We start from the raw sequence: 13,198 nt of genomic DNA on the forward strand, positions 1-13,198 counted from the left end.
ATAAAAATATTTAAAATATATAAATCCTTATATAGTAGGTACCTTAGACTGTCAATGGTTTCTTTATATCCATTACCCACTTTGTATGAATATCTGTTAATCTTGTTTTGGGAAGGATTAATCTGTTTACTAGAGAATATTTTTGTTTTGGGTGAGAGGGAGGGGGTTGTCATCTGGAAATCTGTGGTCAGTGACTGAGGTCTGTGCCTCCCGCTGTGTGGGTCTGTAGGTACACTTGCTTTCTAACTTGAGATGAGAGTTCAGCTCATTGATTTTTAGCCTTCATTAATCTGGAGATCCCCATCCCTTGGTTTTTTGGAGCAGATCTTCCAGACTCCAGGACACCTCTTAGCACCAGCTCTGCTAGAATTCATAGAGAAATACTAAGCCTCAAGCTGCCAATACAACAGCAGTTGAGGCCCAAGGTTACCATGCCAATTAATTGGACATCACCCCAGGAAACTTCGTTCCAGAGCATGATGGTAGCTCATGTGAGGGATCAGTGTCCTTCATGGATGTGACAACAGACTTCAGCAGAGAGGAATGGTAACACCTTGACCCTGATCAGAGAACCCTTTTCCAGGATGTGATGGAAGAGGCCTACAGCCACCTGCTCTCTGTGGGAGAATTGAACAGACTGGTGACCAGAAAATGAGCTCTCAGAAAACAGGAAGTAAGTCATCAAGTGACATCACTTTTATCAGGGAGATACTGGCTACAAAAAGTCATTATAAAGACATAAGAAAAATGATTCAAGTGAGCCCAAACTTTGCTTTGTCTCCTAAAAGACTCCGTCATGGTGACTCATCTGGGGATTGTCTGAAGTATGATTTAGATTTACATAGTCTTATGAGAAGTAATGCATCAAAGAGCATTAAGAAGATCAATGAATATGGTAAAATTCCTTCCCATACTGATTATGAGCACACTTTCACAGGAGAGAAATTATGGGAACATAATCAGTGTGGAAAAGTCTTTAGTTATAAACAAGCACCCTGTCAATATCAGAAAATTCACACTGGGGAGAAAGCCTATGATTGTGCTGAGTTTAGAACAATCTTCACCCAGAAATCACAGCTCAGGATACATCTGAAATCTCATCTAGAAGAAAAATTCTATGTATGTATTGAATGTGGAAAGGCTTTTGCCCAGAAGCCAGAACTCATTACACATCAAAAAGCCCATATGAGAGAGCAGTACTATAAATGCAATGACTGTGGAAAATCCTTTTTTCAAGCATCTTCTCTCATCAGACATCAGAAGATTCATACTGGAGAAAAGCTCTATAAATGCCTGGAATGTAGGAAACTCTTTTCATATAACTCAGAACTCAGTATACATCAGAAGATTCATACAGGAGAGAGACACCATGAGTGCAGTGAGTGTAGCAAAGCATTCACACAAAATTCCACCCTCAAGATGCACCAGAAGATCCATACAGGTGAGCAGTTCTACATATGTATTGAATGTGGACAAGCCTTCATCCAGAAGATACACTTAGTTGCACACCGAAGAAATCACACTACAGAAAAGTCATACAAATGCAACAACTATGGGGAATCCTTTCCTTCCAAGTCACAACTCCAGGTACATCAGCAAATTCACAAGAGTGAGGCCCTATGTGTGTAATGAGTATGGGAAGGTCTTTGGCAATAGTTCCAACCTCATTACATTTAAGAAAGATCAAATTAGATAGAAATCGTCCATATGCACTGAATATAGTAAGGCCTTTACCTACAAGTCAGAGTTAATTATACACCAGATAATTCATACTGGAGAGAAACCATATGGGTGCAATACCTATGGAAAAGCCTTCACTCAGAAGTCAGCCCTCACAATGTATCAAAGGATTCACACAGGGGAGAAATCCTATGTGTACACAAAGTGTGGGCTGGCCTTCACTCAGAAGTCATACCTTAATATACATCAGAAAATTCATACCAGGGAGAGACAGTATGAATGCCATGAATGTGGGAAAGCCTTCAATCAGAGAGCCGTACTCATTGTACACCAGAAAATCCATACAGGAGAGAACCCCTATGTATGTACTGAATGTGGAAGAGCCTTCATCCAAAAGTCAAACTCATCCAAGAATTCATACTGTAGAGAAAACTTATGAATGCAGTGATTGATGAAAGTCTTTACCTACAAGTCTCCACTCCTGGGGCACCAACCAGCCTGCACATGTGAAAAACCCTACATATGCGTCGAGTGTGGGAAAGCCTTCAGTGGCAGATCAAACCTCAGTAAGCACCAAAAATTGCATACTAGTGAGAAACCTTACATCTGTTCTGAATGTGGGATGACCTTCAGGTAGAACTCAGAGTTTATTATACATCATAGAATCCACACTGGAGAGAAGCCTTATGAATGAGGTGATTGTGGGAAATCGCTTGCTACGAAATCACAGCTTCAAGTGCATCAGTAAATTCACACTGGAGAAAAGCCTTATGTTTGTGCCAAGTGTGGGAAGGCCTACATTGATCGGTCAAATTTGAATAAACACCAGACAACACATCTAGAGACAAGCCTCATAAGTGTGTAATCTGTGGGAAAGGCTTTGTTCAGAAATCATTGCTCAGTATGCTTCAGAGTATTCACACTTAAAAGAAATAGTATGAGGAAAAAACTCACTGAAGACATGTCTTAGTTTACATTGACTCTATGCAAGAGAAGAATATGTGTATGATTGTAAGTGGAAATTCTCACCTGAGAATACCTCACCTTCTCAGAAAAGGGCATCTGAGAAAGTATTGTATGGGGAAGAGGAAGGCCCTTTCTACACTGTCAGCATCCTTTGACCCTGGAACATAGAGGCTGAGAAGGGACCAAGTCAATTTAATGCAGTAGAAGCTACAAGTTGGAATTAATTATACACCAGAGAATTCACACTGAGGAGAAACCATATAGGTGCAATACCTGGAGCATAGAGGCTGAGAAGGGACCGAGTCAATTTAATGCAGTAGAAGCTTTCTCATGAAAAATAGGATGGAATGCTGTTACCAACTTCCTCACAGGAAGAAATGTGCTAATTCATGTTAAGAAGAGACCTGTTGGTAGAATAAGTTATAGTGCCAACAAATTGAAATGGTAGTTTGTTTGTTGCAGAACACCATTGGCCAACAGAAAGAAAAAGAATATATTTTGTATGGACACATCAAATATTGGTACCATATTTTCCCTCCTCCCTGTTCCCATTCCCTAGGAGGCCCTCCTCAATAGGGTTCTGATATTCCTCATGGGGTTTTGGGTTGTGCATCATGGGAGCAGCAGTCAGTTATTGGGGGGGGGTGATAGTGCCTCTGGTCATTACATCCCAACCTGTGACCTTTACAATATTTCCACCCCTTCTTCCACAAAATCCCCTGAGCCTTAGAGGGTGTGTTTTACGTCTACATCAGTGATGAGCTTTTAGGAAACTGGATTTCTGGTTTCACATGTGTTGAATAACCTCAGAATGTGTCTCCTTCACTCTGGTGCTTACTGTCAGATTCACGATGGAAATAGCACTCTTGCTCCTCTCCCCAATTCTTCTGTAGTTTTGCCTGGATCTTGACTGAGATGCAAGACATAGATTATTCCCTTGGGTCTCACTACCTTCTGTAAACTAAAAATAGATTCTCCAACAGAGAGGAAAGTCAGAATAGGTTTAATTGGATAAGCCTTGTTAATTTGGGAAGAGTTAGATGGATGTAGCCTCTATTTTAGCCAAAAACTAGTGGGAACTTGACATTGGAGAGAATAATTTTGTCTCCATAGGATTCAGACATGGTTCCCAGTTCCAGATGTGGGTTCCGTTCTATTGAGCAGATCTCTTAGCCAACCAGAAAGCTAACAAAGGCTGTGTGCCACCATTGCACTTGTGTGTATTCTTGCCAGGCTGATTGTTTCTGAGTAGCTTAGACTGCCGCATAGTCACACCTTCATTTGCCACTTTCCCCTGGTAGCTCGTGTAGCACTTTACAGTACTAGACAGGGTAACAGTCTGGGGACTGGCTCTCTTTCAGATTTTATCTAGGTCTCTCTGTGTTCAGTGCCAGCAGCATATGGTGTGTTCAGCAATAGGGTCATATCTTTTACATCAGACCAGTAATCAAGTGCTTTAGCAGAAGTTTGTCTTGTTTTGGGGATCTTGTAGGTCTCTTCTATCAACAGTTCAATGTATGTATCACATATTTTTGATACTGTGAGGTATAGGTCAAAGCCAACTTTATTTTAAGATTAGGCTTCATCCCACCTTCTCCAGGGCCCTTCTTTTTGGGTACTTTCCCTATACGCTTGTTGAAGGTTATATCTTTTCGTTTACCTTCAAGGAGAAAGGTTTCTATGGTGCCAGTTCATTTTGGGATTAGTTCTGTGTTTATTCCACCCCACTCTCCCAGTCTCCTACTCCCAAACCCTTCCATCCCTATTGTCTGGGCATCAAGTTGCCTATCTTGTATGCTAGCAACTCAAGCTGATTCAGGTTAAGAACTACAGAGGAGTGAGAAAATGTGGGATTTGTCTTTTGGTGATTGTGTTTGTTCACTGAGTATGATCTATCCCCAAGTCATTCATTTTCCTATAAATTTTGTTGTATTATGCTTTCTTACTGCTGAGTAGAATTGGGATGAAAAGTTCCATAGATGCCTGTTAGGTTTAGTTTTTCTATGGTGTTATAGAGCTCTATTATTTGTGCTTGGATGATCTGTTATTGATGATAGTGGATTATTGAAGTCTCCAACTATGAAGGTGTTGGTGTTTATTTCTGTTTTGTTGTCCAGTCAGTTTTGTTTAATAAACTGTGGTGCACCTGTGTTTGGTGCATATATATTTATGATTGTGGTATCCTCTGTTGAATCATTCCTTTGAGAACTAAGAAGTGGCCTTCCTTGTCCTCTTTGATTACTTTTGGTTTGAAGTCTATTATATCAAATATTAATATAGCAATGCATGTTTGTTTCTTATTTACATTTGTGTGAAATGCAATTTTCCATCCTCTCACCCAGAGCATGTGTCTTTCTTTAGTGATGAGGTGGGTTTCTTGACAACAGCAGATAGTAGGTTCCATTTTTCTGATCAAACCTACTAAGTTGTGTCTTTGATGGGCAATTTAAGACTATTAACAGTTTAGGTTATACCTGTGAGGTTTCATTTAATCCCTGCCATGATAAGGTGCTTTATGGGAGTTGGTGCTTTTCTGAAGTTTGCACGTTTTTGATTATGCTGTATTTAGTTATTGTGATCTTCTTGTTGGCTCTTGAGATTGGTTGTTTGACTCCTCTGTGGAGTATTTCTTGAGGTATTCTCTGTAGTTTTGGCTTCCAGTTTATATCGTCCTAGAGTTGACTTTTCATTGAAAGTTTTCCTTTCACCATCTATTATGAGGGATATTTACATTAGATACAGTAGCTTGGGTTGGAAGCCATGACTTTTCAGACTGTGAAGTATTCTATTCCAAGTTCTTCTGGATTTAAGGGTTTCCATTGAAAAATCTGAGGTAATCCTAATGGAATTGACTTTGTATATAATGAGTTGTTTCTATCTTGCTGCTTTTTGTACTCTCTCTTTGCTTTCATTGTTAAGAGTTTTAACTATGATGTCCTTGGAGAGTTTCTTATTTGGTTCTATAAGTTGGTTGTTCTATGAGCTTCTTGTATCTGGATGGGCCTCTCTTTTGTGAGACTGGGAAAATTTTCTTCATAATTTTGTGGGATGTGTTACCTATGTCCCTGGCCTGGATTTCTTTCTTCTTTGCTATACCCATGATCCCAATATTTGGTTGTTTTAGGGTATCCCACAGTTTCCTTATATTCTTTACACATGATTTTTTAAAATTAGCAATGTTTATGGACTCCCAATCAATTTCTTTTTTTCTTCCAGCTCAGGGATTCTGTCTTCCACATGAGTGACTCTGCTAGTAAGGGGTTACAGGGATGTTTTGGTGGAGATCCCTCAGTTTTCTGACTTTAGTTGCTTTTTTTTTTCTTTTTTCTCTTCTTTTTCTTTCTTTCTTTCTTTCTTTTTTTTTTTTTTTTCTTTTGCATTGTGGTCTACCCATCTCAGAGAAAAGTCTTATTTTATTGAGGAAGAAGCAAATTGTCCTTGTAGGATCTTCAATGAGCATTGAGTTTCAATTGTGAACCTAATTGTTGTAGGATTTGGTTGTAACCCCAGATGTGCAGATGATAGAGACTGAATGTACCTGAAAGTTACCTGGGGAACTGGGAGGTGGGTAACTGGGAGGTCTGGCCTACTCACTCCACTTGCATGCATTTTTCAGTACAGGGGAACCAGGGGCTGGTGAATAATAAGCCATGAAGCTGGAGAGCCAGAGCCAATAAGTGAGATCCCACAGTGGACTGCATACCCTCTGGCTCAGGGGAACAGGGATTTGGTGACCCAGGGGCTGGTCAAGCAGGAAGCCCTAGCAAAAGGCCTGCTTCTGCAGAAGAGACACAAGGACCAGGCCACCCCAAGCCAGCAGCAGTGGTAATGGGTCCAGGGAACTGAGAGGTTGGGAAGGAAAAAGGGGCTCAGACTACTCTCTCAGTGTGTACACCCTCAAGAGCAGGGCATCCCTGAGTTGGGGACTCAGGGCCAGGTCAATCAGGAAGGCAGAACAGCAGGACTATTGCAGTAGTACACATGCAGGGACCAGGCTGCCAACAACCAGAAGCAGGAATGCCTGTACCAGGGAACTGGGAGGTGGGGAAGGAACTGGTAGCTCTGGGTTACTCACTCTGTGCACTGCACCCTCCAGAGTGTCAAGTTTTTTTTTTTTTTTTTAATTAAAGTTAACCTTTCTGCTTAATTCTTCAGCAGCCTGTTGGAGGGGTTGTGTCACTTGGAGCAAATCTAATTCCAGCCCCAAAGTGCTCTGGTAGTGCTTGCTTGTGGCCCTGTTTGCTATTTAGGGTTTGCTTGTGGCAGATCTCTATCTCTCTCTCCCTAGCTCTCTCTCTCTCTGCCTAGGTATATGGAAGTATGCATTTTCTTCTGCCATTGAAGAAACTTCCCCTACATTTGCAAGCTTAAGATAAATTCCTTCCTCCCAGAAACTGTTTGTGTTGGGAAGTTCATCCCAGCAATGTGGAAGTGACTACAACAGTTACTAATAAATATGGAATAATGTTTTATTATATTAAAAGGAAATGATTTGACAACAAACTGTCCCATAACTGTTAGTACTTTATAACATGCATGAAGGTATAGGGTGATAAATTCTATTAGGCAGTGTAGCAGACAGCTTCAGGTTCACTGAGATGAACTTTCAGACCAGGCGCAGTTTTGGAGGAAGGGATTTATTGAAGCTTACAGATCCAGGGGAAGTTCCATAATGGCAGAAGAAGCTGGCCTGCCTTCACAGGCCCAAGCAGACAGAGACCACTCTTCGTATTTTTCATGCTTCTGAAACCAATACCAGGTGTGTAGGACATAGCCATATTCTTAATTCACAGACAAAATAAGTCATAACCTTGAAAAGCAGGTTCCTTCTCCAGTCAACTTTTTCCAAAAGTGTTTGCATTTCTATGATAGTCTTTCCTCAGGCACCCTTTCCATGGTCCTTTAAGATTGCTAATGTGTTTGACAATAGCAGCTTTAGTAATCTAAAGCCAGTCTCTGGGGCAATAAATTTAACTTGCTTAAAGTTTTCCAGCTTAAAAATTTAAGACTCTTAGTCCAATATCTCTAGCCAAGCACATCAGTCCATTACAAATTTAGCCTTGATCAAACTCTCTGGGCCTGGGCAGTAAGATGCAGCCAGCCCTTATGCCAGTAGCCCAGCTCCAACAAAGTCTTCTGCAGTCTTTCCTTCCCCTTAGAAAGCTCATAAGCCAAGCCTCGAAGTTCAATGCTGTCTGTACTTAGCATTCTCACACTATCATCAGAATAGTCCATAAAACTTGGCTTACCAGTCCAAAAGACATCTTCAGCTGCAAGCACCAAGTCCATGCCTATTCTTCCAAACCAAAGGTTCCAAAAGATCAACATCCACATGGCTAGATACATCTCAGCACACTCTTCAGTACCAAGTTCTGTAGCAGACAGCTTCAGGTTCACTGAGATGAACTTTCAGACCAGGAACAGTTTTGGAGGAAGGGATTTATTGAAGCTTACAGATCCAGGGGAAGTTCCATAATGGCAGAAGAAGCTGACCTGCCTTCACAGGCCCAAGCAGACAGAGAGAAGCACAAGCCTAAAGGTCAAAAGCCACAGCACACTTCAGGAACTCCAGCTAGGCACACTTTGCATATCTTTAGATTGAAATGGGAAACCCACCACCACACCTTAAGATCACCCAGTGACATTGCCTCCAGCCAGGTAGCCAGCAGATGCAAACTACAAACAATAAAGAACTGAATATATTGGGGGCCATCTATTCTATTCAAACCACCACAGGCAGATAAGAGATAGGATATATATCATGCGCTACTATATTTTTTGTAAAGGTCATAAATCCTTTAGAGGACCTGACAAAATCTATGAACAGTAGCTACTTATTTACATAAAATGTAAACTTTTGTGTGATCTTAGTGATATTATGATATTCTTGAAAACTTATCTATGGGGCCCAAGTTAGGAAAAAAGTATGCACTAGTCCTTTATGAAGCATTGCAATGTGGATAAATTAACAGTAGTAAAAATAATTTTTTTGTGTGTGAAACTGTTATCATCTATATGTGGTAGCTTTCTACATTTAAATTATCTGTATTTCTTCAAGTGACAATAATCAAAGATTACTATTTACAGCATCCAAATTTCATAACATATATTTGTGGTCTCAGATTGATCAGTGAAGCTTTGTTTTTCCATAAACACTTCCAAAGAAGGAAAACAACATGTATAACTGTATTAATTATGAACAAAAGCATATGTAAAACTATGAGCTCTATGTTTGGCATAATTTAAAGTGCCAAATGTTCATTTATGTTATATAAGTCAACACTTCAACATTTAAAAAAAATTAAAGGTAGGCTGTAGAGATGGTTTCGTGGTTACGCACTTGCCTGTGAAGCTTAAGGACCCTGGTTCAAGGCTCGATTCCCCAGGACCCACGTTACCCAGATGCACAAGGTGGTGCATGCGCCTGGAGTTCGTTTGCAGTGGCTGGTGACCCTGGTGTGCCCATTCTTTATCTATCTCTCTCTGCCTCTTTCTCTCTTTGTCTGTCTGTCACTCTCAAATAAATAAAAAATTAATTAAAAAAATAAAGGTTGGAGTAATGTCTCAGTCCATAAAACTGCTTTCCATGCAACCTCAGAACCTGAAATCTGATATTAAGTATCAATATAAATGCAGAGCATGATGATGACTTGTCTGTAATCCCAACACTCAGGAAGCAGAGATAGCTAGGTCTCTGGGCCTCACTGGCTACCTACGCTACCTTAACTGGAGAATTTTGAGTTTATTGAGAGAACTTGTCTCAATATATATGAGGGAGAACAATAGAAGGAGACACCTGGCATTGGATTTTTGAATGCATACATGCCCACATGCACACACACACACACACACACACACACACACACACACACATGCACTTACCCCTATACACATATAGATACTTATAAACACTACACTCACAGGAACACTGAACAAGTTACATATACATAGAATTTGATAATACTCATAAATTGGACATTTCTTATGTGAAAAATTTAAAGATAAAAATGTGTAATAAATGGAGATTTAACCTTTATTTTTTTCTGCAGGACCAGTGGAAAAATATCCAGAGAAAATGGGGGTGTCTCCTTAAAATAATGTAAAAATAATGCTTACTTCCTTGAGTTGAGAACATTACAAATAATATAAGTACTCAGAATTACTTTTTCCTTATTTAAATTTGAATCAGACAAACATGAAATTTACTAAACAAATTTCAGTTATTTTGTTGATGTTTTTCTATTCAAAGAAGGACTCCAACACTTATCTTCATTCATTTTGGACACTTTCAAACTGACATATTCTCATTAATACATAGTTGAATGGCCTCATTTCAAATTGATGTTAGTGCTATTATAGGACAATGAATTAATTAACTAATTAGCTTTTAATTACAGTTACATTAAGTTGAATTGTTTCCACTATTACCACTGCAGTTTAATAAGCTACTTGGAAAATTATCTGACACAGTAACTTAACTGTTATGTTATAATTCAACTAAATTACTTGTGGATGCATATGTATTTATCTATGGATTTAAGGAATATGAGTACATGAAGTAACAGAATTTCATTCTGAATACATAATGCTTTTCAACTAGAACATAGCATTTTTCTCTCTACCAAAATACCAAGTGTCTTATACAAATGTTTACTACATGTGTCCTTTCTCAGCACAGAGAGTTAGATGAAGTAAAGCATTATTTTTTAAAGCAAAAGAAACACAATTTGCTTTTACCCACTATGTCTTTTAATGTTTTTAGTTACTCATTTAGATTATTTGAAAACCTCTTATTACTATAAACCAGTGAAAAAAGTCAGCTGATCTGAACAAAAAACAACTATAGTTTTGTCTTACTACATATAAAACACAAGATGTAGCTCAGTATTTGACATTTGAACCCATAAAATTAGAAAAAGATATCAAATACATTCAAGCAAGGGAACATATACTCTGACAAATAATGATAATAGAATACTAATGTCAAATTTGGGATTCTCATTAGAAGAGCACAACATTCATATGGGCACTGAAGAATGGCAAATTAGTAATTGAAATGATTGACATGAACAAATATATGAAGGAATATACCAAAGCACATGCTACTTAGTCTTGCTCATCTGCTAATGTCACAGGTTCATCTTTTTAAAACTTTATTTATTTATTTGAAAGAGAGAGATAGAGCCAGAGATAGATAGATAGATAGATAGATAGATAGATAGATAGATAGATAGATAGATAGGTGACAGATAGAGACAGAGAGAGAAAGAATGTATGTGCTAGGGTCTCTAGCCACTGCAAACAACCTCTAGACACATGCACCCCTTTGTGCATCTGGCTTATGTGGGTACTGAGGAATCAAACCTGGGTCCTTAGGCTTTGCAGTCAAGTGCCTTAACCTCTAAACTATCTCCCCAGCCCAGATTCATATGTTACTTTGGCCATCTGAGCTTTTTCTTAGAAATGGGAAACTTTACAATTATGTGTTGAAGTAATGATAACCATTACATATTGCCCATGTTGTGAAGACTAGGAGAGGAAGAGAGATGCTGTCTATTTAAGGCAAGGAGTTAAAAAGCTATAGAAACTCACTTCTGGTAGAACACCATTCTGTGGGAAGCAGACCTTCCTGAGTTAGCCATCACCAACGCAAAGGATTAGGTGTAATTGGGACCAGAAGAGTTCAGAATCCTTGAGACCAAAAAGGTCAATGATCCTTGACACCAAAGCTTATACTTTGCACTTGATAAAAGGTCTCTAAATTTTCCCTTCCTTTTGATTTCCATTAGACACTGCATTGTTTCTCAAATTTCAGACAATCATGTAAGAGTGTAAAGTGGAGCAGACCCAGTATCCTTGTGTTAAGGAATAAAACATCAGAAGACTTCCTGTTGATGTGATTTGTTTAAACTTTTTAAAAGATATTCACCCTTGTGCAGAAGTAAACATTGCCTTGCTGTGGTAGTTTGAATGAATGCCCACCAATAGACTTAGGTGTTTTATTAAAACTTGGATTTCCAGTTGTCTGACTGGAAGAAGTGTCACTGACAGTGAGTACTGGGATTCAGCCCTAAGTTATGTTTGAGGGTGGATCTGATTCCAGGTGAAAGGTATGCAGATCATTCTGACCTGTAGTTTTGTTGTCTGTGCTTACTTATGCTGCTGACTGGTAGTGTTCTCAGCTTGGATCTGTGAAAGGGAGCCAGTTTCTTCTATCATTATGGAAATTCTCCTGTATTTGTAAGCCTGAAATAAATCCCATTCCTTCCAAAAACTATGTCTCTTTGAAGTTCAGCCCAACAATGTTGAACTGACTACAATACTTTCCAATATACAGTGTATTGTGTTATCATTTTTTTATTATTTTTATTTATTTATTTGAGAACAACAGACAGAGAAAGAGGCAGAGAGAGAGAGAGAATGGGCATGCCAGGGCCTCCAGCCACTGCAAATGAACTCCAGACGTGTGTGCCCCCTTGTGCATCTGGCTAATGTGGGTCCTGGGGAATCGAGCCTCAAACTGGGATCCTTAGGCTTCACAGGCAAGAGCTTAACCGCTAAGCCATCTCTCCAGCCCTGTGTCATCATTTTTGTACCTTAGACCTATTTCTAATAATATGAAATTCATCTCCCTTATTTTAACATCAGTTATGGTATACTGGCAGGTCCCTCAACCATCATGCAAATAAATGCTTTAGTATGTCATGCACTGGGTGAAGCATTTTATAATTCTTTCATGAGATTGCTAATAGTAATTTGAGGCCACTAGAGAAGACAGAGTTTCAGAAAATTCAAACAAAGTTTATTATATATATATTAAAGATAAGAGCCACAGGCCCAGTATGCCACTCGTGACCACACAGAAAAGATATCAGGGTTGTTAGGACGTTGAAAGCAAGAGGAAAGAATGTTGAAGATAATGCTTTTATTGGGTTTGCTGTTGGGAAGAAAAGGCAGGGCAGAGTGAAGTGTTTATGATTAAATTTCAAAGTGATTTGGGCTATAGAGAGCGGGTTCTCTATTTGATGGGCTACTACACTAAGTGGACCTGATTCATCTATATCAGAGGCTACATAGAGCCTCCCCCATTTAGTAGTAGGATGTGGAAAAAAAGGTATCTAGTCACCTGTATTTAGATGTGGAGTAATTAAGGAAAATAAATACAGTCTTGTAAAGTCACAGTACACAGATAGATGATTTAAGGCTCTAGAGACTGAACAGTTGAATATCAAAGTCCAACTTTTAGGTAGATTTTCTGATACCTTCCAGACTTGTATCCTGGGATCGGCAGAATCAGCTCAACCTGAAAGGGTTTTAAATTTAAAAAAAATATTATAAGATGTAGAATTTTTAGAAATAATTATGTGAGAATAAGTGGAGGTATATGCCAACCCTTTTTTGGATGGGACTATAGATTTGGGGAGTTGAACTACTTATACTCATTAATTCAAGATACATTTTTACGACCTGCACTCTTATTCAGATGACTAATCCTGTTAATCCAAGGTTTCCATTGTGGCCTTGTTCTGAATACATTTAATCTATTTAAATC

General features: G+C 39.0%; 1 pseudogene; it reads left to right on the top strand.

Moving 5' to 3' along the window:
- Window positions 1-511: 511 nt before the first annotated feature.
- Window positions 512-2,638, top strand: LOC101605450 (annotated as a pseudogene).
- Window positions 2,639-13,198: the final 10,560 nt, after the last annotated feature.

This window comes from Jaculus jaculus, chromosome X (genome assembly GCF_020740685.1).
Source record: "Jaculus jaculus isolate mJacJac1 chromosome X, mJacJac1.mat.Y.cur, whole genome shotgun sequence".
NCBI lineage: Eukaryota > Metazoa > Chordata > Mammalia > Rodentia > Dipodidae > Jaculus > Jaculus jaculus.